This window comes from Schistocerca piceifrons, chromosome 6 (assembly GCF_021461385.2).
Source record: "Schistocerca piceifrons isolate TAMUIC-IGC-003096 chromosome 6, iqSchPice1.1, whole genome shotgun sequence".
Lineage (NCBI taxonomy): Eukaryota > Metazoa > Arthropoda > Insecta > Orthoptera > Acrididae > Schistocerca > Schistocerca piceifrons.
This window is the reverse complement of record NC_060143.1, coordinates 78,288,029-78,303,467: the sequence shown is the minus strand read 5'-3', so window position 1 is coordinate 78,303,467 and position 15,439 is coordinate 78,288,029. Positions and strand designations below refer to the sequence as shown.

General features: G+C 44.8%; 1 protein-coding gene and 1 pseudogene across 1 annotated transcript in view; both read left to right on the top strand.

Annotated features, from left to right (window-relative positions):
* The window catches only part of LOC124802942 (ATP-binding cassette sub-family G member 4), a 366,602-nt gene that overhangs the window by 43,699 nt on the left and 307,464 nt on the right, over nucleotides 1-15,439 (top strand). The gene's annotated exons all lie outside the window — the stretch shown is intronic.
* Nucleotides 11,550-11,667, top strand: LOC124804020 (annotated as a pseudogene).

The following is a 15,439-nucleotide window of genomic DNA, read 5'->3' as shown; positions in this document are numbered from 1 at the left end:
GATTGTTAAACGGCGATCTTGTCGAACAAGTTTACCGATTTTTTCAATGTTTGCATCAGTTTTTGCTGACAATGGTCTGCCAGTGGGAGTGTCATCACTGGTGCCTTCGCGGCCATCTTTAAATCGTTTAAACCACTCAAACACTTGTGTTCGCGATAAACAATCATCGCCGTACACTTGTTGTAACATTACAAACGTTTCACTTGCAGATTTTCCTGGTTTGAAACAAAATTTGATGTTAACACGCTGTTCTTTCTGTACACCCAACATTTTCCGACGACGCACAGACAAAACGTCAACTACTTAAAACAGACGCCACGGGCAGACTGAGTGCAGGAGGCAGATGAAACTCGAGCAGTAGGCGGAGCGAGAGTCACGTGACAGGCCACGCGACTTTCAGCCTTATTGCATTCGTTTTATTGTTTCACCAGTACTAGTCCGGTTTTTTTCTAGCCACACCCCGTAGATAATAAAAGCGGTCCTATCACACTTCCCTGGGGGCCCTTGTGTCTGACGAACACTCGCCGTCGTGAACGACGCACTGGGCTTTGTTACTTAAGATGTCTTCGAGCTACTTACGTATATTTGAACATTAAACCGTATTCTCCGACCTTCGTCAGCAATCTGCGGTGGGGAGCAATGTCAAATGCTTTCCGAAAATGTAGTAAAATGGAATATGTCCGTTGCCCTCTGTAGCGACATCGCGCAGTTGCGTAATGTTGCATCGCGCGTGTCATGTGCGTGTGTTTTGAAACAATCACGCCTCCTACATTCCCAGCCAGCCAGCCAGCAGAGGCGCCGTTTTTTATATGTGTGTGTTTTGGTTTTGTTGTTCTTTGATTATGCTTTTCATTTTTTTTGTATCTTCCGTGCTGGTAGTTAGTTCCTGCAAAGATTACGAGATAACTCTGATGTTTTGTTCTCTGCACGTTATTTTCAGTGCAAGACCGGAACGATCGAACAAGCCGTGTATTCTTCGCCGTCTCCTCTCGCTGTGATCAACGAAGCTAACGTTAATATTGTTCGAAGGAGTTTTTGTGTAGCGTGGTTCCGTCGTAGTAAGTACTACGCAAGTCGAACGACAGTCTGCCCAGCTTTTAACGACACACCCATCCATGGTATGTAGGATTACGTGTGAGAAAAGGGCAATCTGAGTTTCGCACATGTTCATATAGGTGTAAATGTAGGCACACAATAAACGACAGTATAAGCTGCAACAATCTAAAACGTCTGTTGAGATGATAATTTCCAAGAATGTTGTCTATCAGAGCCGCGGGCCCCAAACGATGGATATCGAACGTGCGATTTTAAATCGATCACGTGACTGTGGTGGCGGGAGTTATGAGCAGTGTTTACAGTGGTCACTACAGCAACGACAAAGAAGAACGTAGACTAAAATACTTGTAATTACAAAGGAATTACAAAGGAAATGACTTACCTCACTCGTCATCTACGTTGTCGTCATGAGGAAGTCCATTTGATGTGTATTCTACGGAAAGCATTCCCTTTTTGCCACAGCCTGTATAGACTCTGCCTATATCACTCAAAAATATGGGTGGTTACGTATGTCAACTTTTTCTTGCAAGCATAAGTTATGGAAATACAGATACTGAAACAAGTAGAGTTGGTCTCTTTCTCCTGGATGCCCTTCTCATTTAATTGAAGATTTCACTGTTTCCCACAGCCGCTCAATGTTCTGAGTGTGCACACTGGGATCATCTGAAGACACGAACTCTACACAGTGGTTCATGGACTCGTGCCTGAATCCTTCTGCTTTTAATGTCTTGTAGGACTGAAAGCCGTCTATAATAACTTTGCTACCCGGCAGTATAAAGTGCTTTATCATACCGACTAAAGTTACCTTCTCTCTGGAGAACACTCTTACTACAAAGCATTTCCGGGACTCTCGATCTATACCATCGAATACCCAAATATGTTCTATTTCATTCTTTGAAGGTCGTCCCCTCTGGTTTTTCCTTCTTGCTATGTGCGACTCGTCAAAATGGCTCTGAGCACTATGGGACTTAACTTCTCAGGTCATCAGTCCCCTAGAACTTAGAACTAATTAAACCTAACTAACCTAAGGACATCACACACATCCATGCACGAGGCAGGATTCGAACCTGCGACCGTAGCGGTCGCGCGGTTCCAGACTGTAGCGCCTAGAACCGCTCGGCCACTCCGGCCGGCTGCGACTCGTCCACATCAAAAATTTTATTTGGTCCACCGATAGGTACACTGTCGTTCGTCACCATTTCATGATAGACTTCTCTACAAAACCCGGAATGGTGGCACACGATATTGATACATAAGTCAGTTTCCGATGCTGTTGCTTGCAGGGTGTAGTCCCTAATACAGAAAGATACAAGATTTATGCTAGCCCGGATCGATCATTTTGAATAGTCAAACCGTGTATTTTTCCTGATAGTTGTTCGTTTACCACAGTTTCCACAATGAAATTGTAAAGGTATTTCACTATCGATACTCTTCGTACGAATCTTTACAGATTTCGACCCATCGCCGTCTACGCAATCTTTCCTTTCGTCATCCGATATTAGTCCGCATTTTCGACAAAAATTCAAACAATTTCAGTGTATAGCCCTGCAGTGTATAGTCGTCTTCAGCATTTGGATGTGCATGCAGGTGTAAGAGTATTGCAGTGTCATTCAAAAATCGATTGAATTCTCTGAAACAGAAAAGGTCTGCCGACATTTGGGGTTGGGTTGTGTTGGGGGAGGAGACCAAACTGCGAGGTCATCGGTCTTATCGGATTAGGGACGGAAGTCGGCCGTGCCCTTTTCAAAGGAACCATCCCGGCATTTGCCTGAAGAGATTTAGGGAAATCACGGAAAACCTAAATCAGGATGGCCGGACGCGGGATTGAACCGTCGTCCTTCCGAATGCGAGTCCAGTGTGCTAACCACTGCGCCACCTCGCTCGGTCTGCCGACATTTATTTTGTTCACTGTTGGAAGTCATTATCACACTTGATTTAGATAAGATCGTATTACAAAGGCACCAATCGTTGTGAACTAACTTACGAAGTAATTTGGAAAGTTATCTCCTGCATGAATATCATTTGTACGAGCTCCGACTTCCCTTGCAGAAGGCCGTCATCCAACTCGGCCTCGTTTCTTATATCATCGTTTTTCTTACGAAGTTCTTTGCGATACGCCACGTTTCGGAAAATCCGAAATCCATATCAACAGCCTGATGAAAAAATATTTCTGACCAATATTCCAAAAGCACTTATCAGCATTCGATGAGCACAACATAGTCTGTAACTGTAAACAAGCCGTGTGATTGTAAGGGCTTTGTTGGTTAAGGCCGTAGGATGTGTCGCAAGATAATTGAGGTTCTCCTAACTTATCTGAAGCAGTTTTTCAGAGCTGGAAAGTTTAATTTACATTCTTTTAATCTCGGATGAAAGTTAGGTTTCCTGAACGCATTACAGTTCCAGTTGGCTCCATGCGAGCCTACACCTTTCACACTGAGACAAATAATCAGCGTCTACTACACACTAAGTATCCACGAGAGATGTTCTTGCAATCATAAAACTCTGAGACCATTTTAACACTATACCAATATTCTGTCTACAATGTGTTTCGCAGTAAGTAATCAGTCTCCAGCTTTTTCTGTCATGCAAAGAAATTGCTGATATTTCCACAACCGATCGCATTTATCATTTACAATGTTAGACGGCAGATGCTCATAGCAGATATGTATAATGAACTTAATCTATTCCCACTTGTAAGACATCTGGAAGCAACAACAAGTAATAGCATTAGTAATTATTCACAGGAATGTGAATACTTCCACGCAAGTACACGTGATGTTACTTTTATTCACGACCGGTAACTTCAAGGATTGTTTTGCAAGAGAGTTGGCAGCTTTAAAAAAAAAAAAAAAAAAAAAGGAAGAAGAAGTAGAAGAAGAAAACTATCCGATTGGCGAGGTTGTGAGGATACGGAGTAAACGCCTGTACTCTGATGCAACCTTGTTTATGCTGCTTCAGATGTAAGATAGACTGCAAACGGGAAATTTAATTCCACCAACCATCGGTATCAGCTGACATCATTTATAATATAGTTAGATTATAGTCCTGCTTCTAGTGGTTCAGATGGCTCTGAGCACTATAGGACTTAACTTCTGTGGTCATCAGTCCCCTAGAACTTAGAACTACTTAAACCTAACTAACCTAAGAACATCACACGCATCAAAGCCCGAGGCAGGATTCGAACCTGCGGCCGTAGCGGTCGCGCGGTTCCAGACTGTAGCGCCTAGAACCGCTCGGCCACTCCGGCCGGATGCAACTAGTGCATGAGATCCTTTTATTTGGTATTCTTGCTTATGGCTCTATCAGGCTCTCTCAGTGTGTGTGTGTGTGTGTGTGTGTGTGAGAGAGAGAGAGAGAGAGAGAGAGAGAGAGAGAGAGAGAGAGAGAGAGTCCCGCTCCGAACTAATTGGGACCGGTTACTGTTCGGTTTAGCGGGAAGGCGGCTTTCATGAATAATATCAATATATTGGCTTGTTAGGCGTAAATTAAGTGCGGGGGATCTGCTAATGAACTTCGACGATTCATAGCGCAGATGGCCTACCTATTTCTCTCCCTCGCACTTTCCAAACATCATTGCAGATTTATTGTTAAGCCTTGTTCTGTGACTGTTGAGTGACTTTACCGAGTCAATGTGCCTTTTTTATTTATGTTCATAGCCCTCTACGTCAACTGTTAAACATTAAACATGGCAAGTAAACGACGTCGTTTTTCGACTACGAGGGTTGCCCAGAGAGTAATGCGCCGCATTTTTTTCTCAGCTGAAAACAATGCTAGGAATGCGAAACGTTACAAGCGTATCATTCGAAGTCTGCTGAATGTGTGTGTGTGTGTGTGTGTGTGTGGTTTGAGGTTTTCGGGCGCTAAACAGCGTGGTCATCAGCGCCCAAACGCATAGAAACAGGAACACATGCAGTGAAGGGACGAAGACGGACAGCGAACAAGGAGAACGGTTAAAAGACACAGACCTGACGCAGTTACAAATCCTCACATACAGAGGCAAAACAAGAGGAGAAGAAACGCACTAAAATAGGAAAGGAAACACAAGGAAAAGAGAACAGCAATCGAAGTGAAACAAGTAGGTAATCGTGACTGGCGGACCTCTTACCTAAAGCCTGGGTGAGCCAGTCACCCAGCAGCACATTAAAATCCTCTCCCTAAAATCCGAGGCAACAAATTGGACAGGACACAAAACCGTAAGACCTTAACCACAGTCGTTGCGTCGTCTTGCAAAATAGAGGGCAAATCCGGTGGCAAGGAAACCACCGCCCTCTGGTCAGAGAATAAAGGACAGTAATCTGGACGCCACAAGCACTGCAGATTGGAGGATGCTGCCGCCGGAGTAAAAAACCATGCGTTAAGGGACTGTGCCCGATGCGGAGGCGAGTGAGGAGAACCTCATCCCGCCTGCATGACTGGTAGGACGTACGCCATGGCCGCGTGGTGGCCTTGACCAGACGCAACTTATTTTCACCGACTGCCAGCCACTCCTCTTCCCATTGACGCATAACACGAAAACGCAAAAGGGAGGTAACAGCATGGAGGGGGACGGCACATTCAAGAATGTGAGGGAGGGAACATGCATCTTTGGCAGCCACATGCGCCAGTTCGTTTCCCCTAATACCCACGTGCCCCGGCACACAGCAGAAAGAAACCTCCTTCCCCTGCCGTTGCAGGTGGAGTAGGGCATCATGGATGTTCTGGACGACCGTATCCGCTGGGTACAAGTGTTGCATGGTCTGAAGGGCACTCAGGGAGTCGGAACAGATGAGGAACTTGCGACTGGGAACACATCTCACCTGCTCCAATGCCCGCAAGATCGCAAACAATTCGGCATCAAAAATGGTAAACGCCGCAGGAAGCCGTAACTTGACGACTCGATCAGGGAAAACAACAGCACAACCAACAGAGTCCCCTTGTTTAGAGCCATTCGTAGATACTGGTACATGGTCGGGATGCTGCTGTAAAATATCGGAAAATAAGGAGGTAAAAACAAACGCAGGAGTGCAGCTCCTCCGGTACTCCGACAAGTCTAAAAGGACGCTGGGCCTCTGGAGCAACCAGGGAGGCAGGCGGGTAAAACCTTGTCGTTGGTGGGCCACACGCTCCACACCAAGGGACTCAAGCAAATGCTTGGCACGAATCCCAAATGGTTTGCTGAATGAGCGGGCCGTTTCTGTCACTTCCAACAGGTAGCGTAGCTGCAGAACAGTTTCAATATGGCGTCCTTAGGTGATGTACGTCACAAACAATGTGCCCTCATTGAATTTCTCACTGCAGAGAAAGAAATTTTAGGGAATATTCACAGACGCTTGAGCAAAGTCTGTGGAGCATCTGCTGTCGAAAGAAGTATAGTCAGTCGCTGAGGACGGAGGGTGTGGTCATCAGAAGGCGGCTCGGCGGAGCTCCACGATTTGCCGCGGTCGGGGAGACCATCCACGGCTGTCACACCTGACACGTTGCAGCGAGCTGATGTTGTCATTCGCGAGGATAGACGCATTACGACTCGGCAGTAGGCGCTGCATCTGTCAGTCAGCAGAGCAAGTTCACACAGTGAAGCACTGGCTCCGCCACCAGAACAAGGATTAGTACCGACAGGGCAAACACGCTCTTGTTTCGCACTGGAATAAGGCCATAGAAATGGATGGAGCTTACGTGGAAAAATTAGGATGTGTAGATAAAACTCCATTCTTTCGTTCATGTAATTCTCATTATGTTCAATAAAAAATTGTTGAAGAAAGAAAATGTGGTGCATTACTTTCTGGGCAACCCTCGTAAGTTAAAACAAAAACCTGAAGTGCTAAAAAGACTGGAGAAGGGAAAGGTGCTGCTAAAATATCACGCGAATATGGCGTCGAAATAGCAGAAATTAGTGACTGAAAAACTATCACGTTAAACTGAACAGTTTTGCTCCGCTTTAAGTGAAATAACTCTTGAAAAGCGGCAAAAAACGACAGTGTCTTCATATGAAAAACTTGACGTGGCCTTATTCTTGTGGTTCACTCAAGAAAAACAGAAAGGAATCCTGATTTCTGGTCCTTCGGTGAAAGAAAAGGCGCCTCAAGCGTGTTCAAAGTTTATGGGTGGTGAGCCATCATTTTTAGCTACCTGTGGTTTTTTGGATCGTTGGAAGAAAAGACACGGAATTTGACAGCTTACGATTGCTGGGAGGAATCGATCAGCTGGCAACGAAGCAACTCCCAATTACCCAAAAGAATTTAAAGACTTTGCTTCTTCTCAAAACTGTTAACCGCAGCAATTTTACAACGTGGATGAAACCGGACTGAATTTTGAGGCTTTGCCTGCCAAAATTCTTGCCTCGCAGGAGGAGTTGTCTGTCCCAGAGTTTAAAATGGACAATGTCTAATTGGCTTAGTTTGCGGCAACGCGTTGGCAACAATCTTTCTCTGATAGTAATAGGCAAATCGGCGAAACCACAGGGGTTCAAAAAAAGACACTTCCAGTGAATTTATAATCAGAAAATAAATCAGAAAATGAGAAAATAAATTTTATTGGTAATAAGAATAATGCTTGGATGGAGCGCGACTTGTTCAAGGAACGGTTCGAGCACCAATTTGTCCCTAAAGTGGCTGCATTGAATACAGGAAGTGGACTTCCTAATCGTGCTCTGCTGTTTATACACAATGTTCCGTCCCACCCAGAAGAAACGAAACTTGTTTCTGGAGACATCTAAACAGCTTTTCTGTGGCTGGCTCTGAGCACTATGGGACTCAACTGCTGAGGTCATTAGTCCCCTAGAACTTAGAACTAGTTAAACCTAACTAACCTAAGGACATCACAAATATCCATGCCCGAGGCAGGATTCGAACCTGCGACCGTAGCGGTCTTGCGGTTCCAGACTGCAGCGCCTTTAACCGCACGGCCACTTCGGCCGGCAGCTTTTCTGTCACCGAATGTAACGTCAATACTTCAGACTATGGACTAGGGTGCGTTGCAGGCCATCAAACAGATATACAGAAAAATGGTGCTTCGCACCTTACTTGAAGAGGATGACAATGAGATCACAATGCTACAAGAAATTAGGAAGAAGTGATTTACTGCTTGGCTAAAGCATGGCGTAACACCAGTAAATGCAAATTACAAAAATCATGGAAAAATCTCTGGCCTACATTGGAATTTGCTGAAGCAACTTTTACACCAGTTAAAGACTGTGAGCTTGTTCCACTAGTCAAGAAAATTTCTGGCTGTGAAAACACAGAAGAAAGCTGTGTTGAGCAGTGGGCTGCTATCGACGACCATGGCCACCAGGAATAGGGAGCCGAAGACATCGTAGCGAGCCGAAGACGTTGTAATGGTGCTGGCCTGGTCAGCTGAGATCGACTTGGAGGTAAGCGAGGAGGAGGTGAACGCTCAGGCTGAACTCATATCGCACGCAGACGCGGCAGATACTCTTGACCTTGGCTTATGTTACGTCGAACAGCGAGCTTCATCAGTACCAAGTATGGCGATGGCGGAACATCGCGTCCTCGAGTCGACTCAGCGCTCTTCGTCAGAAAAAAATGGCTGACTTTACTTCTTAAGTGTGTGTAAACTGGTTGTTTTTTGTGTTTAGCAGTGATTAAATATTATTCTACAGAATTGTATAAATGGAACTGACATATACTGGTTCAAATGGCTCTGAGCACTATGGGACTTAACATTTTGAGGTCATCAGTCCCGTAGAACTTAGAACTACTTAAACCTAACTAACCTAAGGTCATCACACACATCCATGCCCGAGGCAGGATTCGAACCTGCGACCGTAGCGGTCGCGCTGTTCCAGACTGTAGCGCCTAGAACCGTCGGCCACCCCGGCCGGCGACATGTACTGTATGTACTGTATTGTAAGTAACCAGCTTTCATTCCAATTTGGTTTCAGGCCTTTTTAATCAAGTTTAGTTTCTGTGTATGTCTCCATTTTACTTCTTTGTACAATAATAAATGAACATTTTTTTCACGAATGTCTTTTTAATTTCTATTGTTTTTAAGTTAAAAAATCGGTATTTTTTTCTGAATTCTGTTCAGATTAGGAGGATTTTCGGAATAGCATGATTCGGAATAGAGACACTCTACTGTTACAATTTTAATATCTTCCCAAATCAAATAATGTAACAACTCAGGCACCTCGTAATAGCTATCCAAAGGGAGTGTCAATAAACTTCACTACATGAAACTAGTTTTGCATCGTGAGCCTAACAAATGATCACTTGAAGGTTGAATACTCAAGTTCAAATACTAGATTTTATACGCTTACAGCTTGCCTTTTTTCACTCCCTCATTTGCACTGACTTCAGTGGAATTGTTTTTTTCTACGTCTTTTGCAGTGAGACTGGTAACTCGCGGGAAAGATCCACCCTACCACTTAAGTTCGCTCTGGATAGTTACCCCTACATATTTTACGGCAGACGCCGTCTCCAGCTGTTTGTCATTAATAGTGTAGCTGTTCAGTAGTGGATTTCTTTTCATATGTATGCGCACTTTATGTTACATTTATTTACGGAGTCAACTGCCAGAGTCTAAACCATTCATCAAGTCTCTGCAGGTCGTTCTGCAAATTCTCACTATCTTGTGGCGTTGCTACTTTGATATAGACAACTGCATCATCTGCGAATACCCTTAAAGAGCATCCGACGCTTTCTACTAGATCATTTATAAATATTGTGAACAGCAGCGGTCCTCTCACACTTCCCGGTGGTACTCCGGATGTTACCTTTACCTTTGTCGATTTAGTTCCGGGGAAAAGCAGACACAAGACCCAGGTTCATCGGAAGAATCTTAAGGAAATGTAACTCAACCACGAAGGAAGTGGCTTATAAGGCGCTTGTTCGTCCGATTCTTGAGTATTGTTCATCTGTCTGGGATCCCTATCAGGTAGCACTGATAGAGGTGATAGAGAAGATCCAACGAAGAGCAGCGTGTTTCGTCACGGGATCGTTTAGCTGGCGAGAGAGCGTTACGGAGAAGCTAAACAAACTCCATTGGCAGACATTACAAGAGAGACGATGTGCATCATGGAGAGATTTACTATTGAAATTTCGGGTCAGCACTTTTCAGGACGAGTCAGACAACACATTACTTCCTCCCACATATATCTTGCATATTGACCACGAGAAGAAAATTCGAGAATTTAGAGCCAATGTATAGGCTTACCGACAATCATTCTTCCCACGCACTATTCGCGAGTGGAACAGGCTTGGAGGAATCACATAGTGGTACCGAAAGTACCTTCCACCGCCACACACTATTGGGTGGCTTGCGGAGTATGATGTAGATGTAGATGTAGAATAACAGGTGTCACGCTACAATGATGACTACAACCTTATAAATTTTTTCCAAAACAATAGAACCTACAATCTTCACCAACAAATCCAGGGCGTTAGCTACATATCATCATATTTTTATTCTCTAATTTTGAAATAAGCAACTCTAGAGCACATACTTTACCATTCGTCTAGTTACCTGGGTTCACAGATGATGACTGCCAATTTAGATCTCACGAACCCGAAATTTCTATCAAGAAACTGTTTATATCCCCACTAGCCCCGTTATGTAAGTACTAGGAGTACCTGTTCGGAGTGATTTACTGCCGAATGAACAAATAAGCCTAACCAACTGGAAGACAGAAGTCTTATGAACGTAGATGCTAACACTGCAAATTGGACAATAGATGGTGTGGTGCGTCTGCTGATGTAGAGGTCTTCAAGACTGCAGTCTGTGTTTTTAATTTGAAGAGCACAGTCGATCAGCTAGTGAAACAGTGCTGTTCCAGTTACGGAATGAGCACACGTGACTTCTGTGCGGGGACAAGCGAACGGAACCTGTAGCGAAGCTGACAGGTTGCATCGTGCCAAGTACCCACATAGAGTGTTCCAGTGATTTCGTACCACTATACAACAGCAGAGGACGACACTGAACTGTACGGACACCCAAAAAGACAGGGGAGAAACAGTTCTGGTTCGCGCGATTGACTTGAGTAAATTCCACTCACCACTCCATCCATCAGTCAGCGTGCGCAGTAATTCGTATTATTTTAATACAGGAACACCAGCTGCACACCTAACAGCCACAGAAAGTGTAAATTTGACTTCAGATCTCGCATCGTGTTGCTGCAGTCTTATGTGCTTGTCCACACTTTGCTACATGTAAACTTCCCCCAGGTGAAGAATGTTTCACAACAGATGGAATGCTCAGCAGTCGCAATAACCACGTGTGGGGCGTTCAGAATCCGCGCACTGCAGTTGTGAAGATTTGCAGTTATCCAGTGGGAGCAACCAGTGATCGGTTGACAGGCCTGTAACTGTTTGCCTGCTCCAGTATTCTATCCATCGTAACTCTGATAGACTGCTCCTTGTAAGGTCATGTGGAAAGCATTATGCACGATACCAGTCAGTTGGAAGAGGACTGCGAGAAAATTCCCTCTGACTGTGACTTTCTCGGATAGCACTGGGTTCTTGGATGGGTATGACCGAACTTTTGTGCAGTGATGTAATAACTAGGCCAACGGCCTTGCCGCAGTGGTAACACCGGTTCCCGTCAGATCACCGAAGTTAAGCGCTGTCGGGCTGGGCTAGTACTTGGATGGGTGACCATCCGGTCTGCCGAGCGCTGTTGGCAAGAGGGGTGCACTCAGCCCTTGTGAGGCAAACTGAGGAGCTACTTGATTGAGAAGTAGCGGCTCCGGTCTCGGTAACTGTCATACGGCCGGGAGAGCAGTGTGCTGGCCACATGTCCCTCCGGTGACGCCTGTGGACTGAGGATGACACGTCAGACGTTTTTTTTTTTACTTTTTTTACGCTTTTACGATGTAATAACTATATTGAAGTTAGGGGACACCGCTTTAAACAATTGTTATGAATGTACGAGAGCGTGCTGAAAAGTAACGGCTCCGAATTTTTTATGTGAAAACTCTTAAAGCTTTTTAAATAAAGCAGACTTTGTTAACATTCTTCGTCTTTATTCTTCACGTCTACAAGTTAATTACTCAAATGGTTCAAGTGGCTCTGAGCACTATGGGACTTAACATCTGAGGTCATCAGTCCCCTAGAACTTAGAACTACTTAAACCTAACTAACCTGAGGACATCGCACACATCCATGTCCGAGGCAGGATTCGAACCTGCGACGGTAGCGGTTGCGCGGTTAATGTCTGAAGCGCCTAGAGCCGCTCGGCCAGAGATGCCGACTTAATTACTCAACGCAGGCAACCTGGTGACTAAAACATTTCTAACAACGAAAGACTACTTCGTTGATAGCATCACTGCACAGTGTTTGACTTTCTTGAAGACACAACCTCAACCCTGCTTCGCTTAACCACAATCGAATTGAAGTCCTCGAAGGCGTTCGTTAAGTTTTGGAAACAGACGAAAATCGGATGGGGCCAAATCGGGACTGCATGGAGGATGATTCTCTGCAGTCGCTCGGCCGTGCTTCTCTATTCTGCGCTCGGCACTCAGCACACAATGCTACACAGCTGAGGAAGTGAAAGTAGCCTCTCGGACAGAAGAAAGATGAGAAAAGCTCGGCAGGGAGCCTGGCTAAGGCCAGCAGTGGAATAAGGAGAGTCATCTCGCGGCATGCTTTTCTCTGGTCCGCCGAGTGAAAGTACCGCCGTAACCTAAATGAGTTGACGGACGAGAGTAGGTGGTCAGTGGATACACAGTGTTCTACTGTAAACATTCGCAGCTAGATTTATTTTGGAGAGAAATTAAAAAAAAAATATGTCGTCACCTGCACTTATTTTAAAGCCTTCATCTTCTACTGAATGGGACAAAATCCAACTACTGGCTGAAAAGGACTACGCTCTCCTGCGGCCCACAATCTCCCTCAGATACAGTGGAAAAAAGGTCACAGGAGGCTCAGTCCATGGTGATTAACTCTCTCATAACCTTACTAACAACGAGATAAAACCAGTAACACATTTTTATCAGTTGACACTGTGCAGTTTTTTGCTCCGGAATACCAAATACGACGACAAAAGTTCTTTAAGTTTTTGCGTATGGCTGACAAGAAATTCGCAGTAAAAATTATACTAAAATAATTGTGTTTTCTGTTGTTTTTAGAAGGGTTTTAATGACGTTCAGAACGGAAGCTGAAGTTTGCTTCGTAAACTGGATTGCTGAGAAATGAACCAAAACTCTCTTTACGCGTCAAAAGTACAACAAAAAGTTTTGGTATTACCATGTTCGCTTATTGTCATGTCTGTCTCTCTACGCCAACATGCAAATGCCGCCATCCGATGTTTAGACGACTGTGAACGTACTGGACTTGTTTGGTATGAAGCATGGGAAAACACGATAGATGCTGCCACGATCCCTTCGAAAAACCTGTAATTTTGTTCCTTTCTTTCCCTGCAGGTTCGGTTTAATAGCACGATGTAAAAGATAGAAGACCTGTCAGAAGATGATAATTTTCAATTAAATATTCAGTAATGCTTTAGTCAAAAAAATCCTCTCTTTGTTATAATGTAGATCTTTAGACAGCTACCAGTCATTACACGGAATAGAAACTTTTTCCAAGTCTTGTAATGTAAGAAAACTGTACCAACAGCCGTTGCTTTGATAGTCATATTAGGCAACCAGTTTCAACGTGTGAATCACGCCATCTTCAGGCCTGTCGCATGAACGACACCAAGTATCATTCGTACATGTGTAAGATAAGGCACCAATATTCTTATCTAGTTCCGTGGACATCAGAGTTTCAGGAGCATGTATGCTCTTCACATATTGGCACCTTGTCTTATACATGCACGAATGATGCTTGGTATCATTCATGCTACAGGCCTGAAGACGACGTGATTGGAACGTCGAAACTGGTTGCCTAAGGAAGCAATATCAGAATAACGGCTGTTGGTCAAGTACGAGGGCAGTTCAATAAGTAATGCAACACATTTTTTTTCTCGGCCAATTTTGGTTGAAAAAACCGGAAATTTCTTGTGGAATATTTTCAAACATTCCCGCTTCGTCTCGTATAGTTTAATTGACTTTCGACAGGTGGCAGCGCTGTACGGAGCTGTTAAAATGGCGTCTGTAACGGATGTGCGTTGCAAACAACGGGCAGTGATCGAGTTTCTTTTGGCGGAAAACCAGGGCATCTCAGATATTCATAGACGATTGCAGAATGTCTACGGTGATCTGGCAGTGGACAAAAGCACGGTGAGTCGTTGGGCAAAGCGTGTGTCATCATCGCCGCAAGGTCAAGCAAGACTGTCTGATCTCCCGCGTGCGGGCCGGCCGTGCACAGCTGTGACTCCTGCAATGGCGGAGCGTGCGAACACACTCGTTCGAGATGATCGACGGATCACCATCAAACAACACAGTGCTCAACTTGACATCTCTGTTGGTAGTGCTGTCACAATTGTTCACCAGTTGGGATATTCAAAGGTTTGTTCCCGCTGGGTCCCTCGTTGTCTAACCGAACACCATAAAGAGCAAAGGAGAACCATCTGTGCGGAATTGCTTGTTCGTCATGTGGCTGAGGGTGACAATTTCTTGTCAAAGATTGTTACAGGCGATGAAACATGGGTTCATCACTTCGAACCTGAAACAAAACGGCAATCAATGGAGTGGTGCCACACCCACTCCCCTACCAAGAAAAAGTTTAAAGCCATACCCTCAGCCGGTAAAGTCATGGTTACAGTCTTCTGGGACGCTGAAGCGGTTATTCTGTTCGATGTCCTTCCCCATGGTCAAACGATCAACTCTGAAGTGTATTGTGCTACTCTTCAGAAATTGAAGAAACGACTTCAGCGTGTTCGTAGGCACAAAAATCTGAACGAACTTCTCCTTCTTCATGACAACGCAAGAGCTCACACAAGTCTTCGCACCCGAGAGGAGCTCACAAAACTTCAGTGGACTGTTCTTCCTCATGCACCCTACAGCCCCGATCTCGCACCGTCGGATTTCTATATGTTTGGCCCAATGAGGGACGCAATCCGTGGGAGGCACTACGCGGATGATGAAGAAGTTATTGATGCAGTACGACGTTGGCTCCGACATCGACCAGTGGAATGGTACCGTGCAGGCATACAGGCCCTCATTTCAAGGTGGCGTAAGGCCGTAGCATTGAATGGAGAATACGTTGAAAAATAGTGTTGTGTAGCTAAAAGATTGGGGAATAACCTGGTGTATTTCAATGCTAAATAAAACAACCCCTGTTTCAGAAAAAAAATGTGTTGCATTACTTATTGAACTGCCCTCGTATTATCACATTGAATCGACCAGCAGCCGTCCCACGCTCCTGAGGCGAAGATGGAGTAACATTCATTTATTTTCCAAGACTTTTAGCGTTTGCTTACGACCGTCCAAGGACATTACTCGTCTGCAGAAAATAGCACGTCAGCCAACCATACGATGGTGCTGCTTATGCTACGTAACAAATTGTTTAAGTTT